At 28.5% G+C, this 2,362-nt stretch overlaps 1 pseudogene; it reads right to left on the reverse strand.

Moving 5' to 3' along the window:
* LOC105134406 (cytochrome P450 81D11-like) overlaps positions 1-2,362 on the reverse strand; it is a 9,418-nt pseudogene that overhangs the window by 1,472 nt on the left and 5,584 nt on the right.

Consider the following 2,362-nt stretch of genomic DNA (forward strand, 5'->3'; position numbering starts at 1 on the left):
TTCAAGTCCACCTTCTTGGCTCCATCATCAGAGACTTTGGACAGAACCAGGCGGAGAAGGGTGCGGACTTCTTCGGTAATGGCAGTAGACCTATCGAGGCAGCTTCTAGAAAACAGTTCAGTGACCGAGAAACGCCTCAGGGTCCGCCAGAGATGGCCATACGGTGCAAATAAAAAGGCAGCGTAGTTGTAGCTCCAATAATGGACAAATATGCTCTGAGGCCTGTTGGCAAAAACTATATCATTCTTGATGAAACATTCTTCAGCAGCTGATAAAGAACAAACAGCAACAATGTTCCTGCTGCCTAATTTGAGAGTGAAAATTGGACCGCATTTATTTGAAAGAATTGCTAGCACTTTATGCATTGGTGGCTTCGAGACAAGGTGGAGATGGCCTATGATCGGAAAACCGAAAGGACTTGGTGGTAAGTTGGGGTTACGTTGGAATACAAGTTTGAATAGAAGAAAGCTGGAGAGGAAGAAAGCAAGGCAGTAGTACATGTAGTCCATGGTGAAGCGCAAATTATTTGGAAGCATGGTGGAGTTGCTGTGGGTGAGATCAAGGTATTAAATAGATAGACAGGAGACAAGGGAAGGAAAGATTTTTTTAATAGCAGTTAATTTTTTTTATTTAAAAATATATATAATAAATAATATTTTTTAAATTTTATTTTTAATACAACCAAAATAATTCATTAATTTGAGATAATTAATTAAATTTTTAAAGTTAATTAATCTAATAATTATTCTCGACAACTCTTGCTAAATTATTTAAATAATTTAAATAAAAAATTATCTTTCAAACTTTACATATATATTGGTTTGAGGGGGTGTACCTTTAAACTCTATAAATACATTTGTTTGAAAAAATATTATTTTATTTATAAATACTAGTTTGATGTTGATAAAAATTAACAAAAAACAATCTTTTTCTCTCTAATTTTTATTTACAAACTCTTTATTTATGTTTATAGAAATAAAATAGAACTTTTTAATAAACTTATAAAAATTATTATTTATAAGTTCAAGACTTTGTTACAAGACATATTACTTTAACTCTAAACAAATATAATAAGGACAATTATTTCCGTAATAATCTTCACATATCAAGCCTAATTTGCTCTATCTACTAGAATTACAATATTAAATGCAGTCCATGGTACAACTACAAAGTGTTTGTAAGCATGATGGGTTGTTGTCGGTAGAAAATAAGGTTTAAATGGATAGATATAAGATAAGGAAAGAAATGTTTTTTATAATGATTATTTTTTAAAGTATATTTTATTTAAAATATATTTAAATAATATTTTTTAAAATTCATTTCTGATATATATATTAAATTGTTTTGGATTGTTGCATGGTGGGTTACCACCTTCGGTAATGACAACATAAGAAGTCACGACTGCCAGATTCCAAGTCAAAGAGTGTGGCACGAGTGCACGTGAGGATGCGTGAGAAGAGCGATGCTTGAAAAGCACGAGACATGAGTGCGCGTGAGAATGCATTGAACACGAAAGTCTAAAACCAGAATTGAAGAAAATAGACTGGAAAAATTGAAAATTTGAATTTAATAAATTAACGAATTAATGGAGAAGATGATTGAAAGGAATTATTTCACTTGCAAAAAAATAAAAATAAAAATAAAAAAATAATCAGATATATTGTTTTTATCATTGAAAAAAGAACAAATGCATAACAATTCGTTAATTAATAGGCCATAAAAAAACTAAGAAAAGATTGTGTTTTTACTGTACAAAACTCATGATACATACGCTCATAAGTCACTATGAATTTTAATTTTAATAATATATATATATATATTTAATTTAGTTATAAATTGTAATTTTAGTATACAGAACTCACCACTCATTAATCATTATAGATTTTAATTTTAATAGTACTTGTTTTTTCAATTTAGTTATGGAACTTTTTTTATTATTATTTGAGCTGCTTGAGCTTTTAATGGTTAAATTGATGACCAATTAGATATAATTTATTAAGGAGGGGCACCAAAGTAAAAAACCAAAGAAACTAAGCGGTGCTAGCAAATATAATGTGAAAAGTTAAAATTACTATTTCAACTTTCCAATCAATATATTTATAATCCCTTTAATTTTTAAAAAATCATTTTTAATCCAAACTTTATTTTCTTTTATTTTTTCAGCTCATTAATTTAAGAGATGAAAGAGACTGAGGAGAGAAAAATTCATTATAGATATTGATTTTGGCTAAGAAAATAATTAATCTTGATGTCATTAAATTTTATTTGATAACAAAAGTTTTACCTGAATGTTTTTTTAGTTTTAACTTGCTTGAAGAAATAAATATTGGACATGAAAGTTCTGGAATTTGGGTTGGATTCA

The sequence above is a fragment of the Populus euphratica genome, unplaced genomic scaffold (genome assembly GCF_000495115.2).
Source record: "Populus euphratica unplaced genomic scaffold, PopEup_1.0 scaffold67.1, whole genome shotgun sequence".
In the NCBI taxonomy this organism is placed as follows: domain Eukaryota; kingdom Viridiplantae; phylum Streptophyta; class Magnoliopsida; order Malpighiales; family Salicaceae; genus Populus; species Populus euphratica.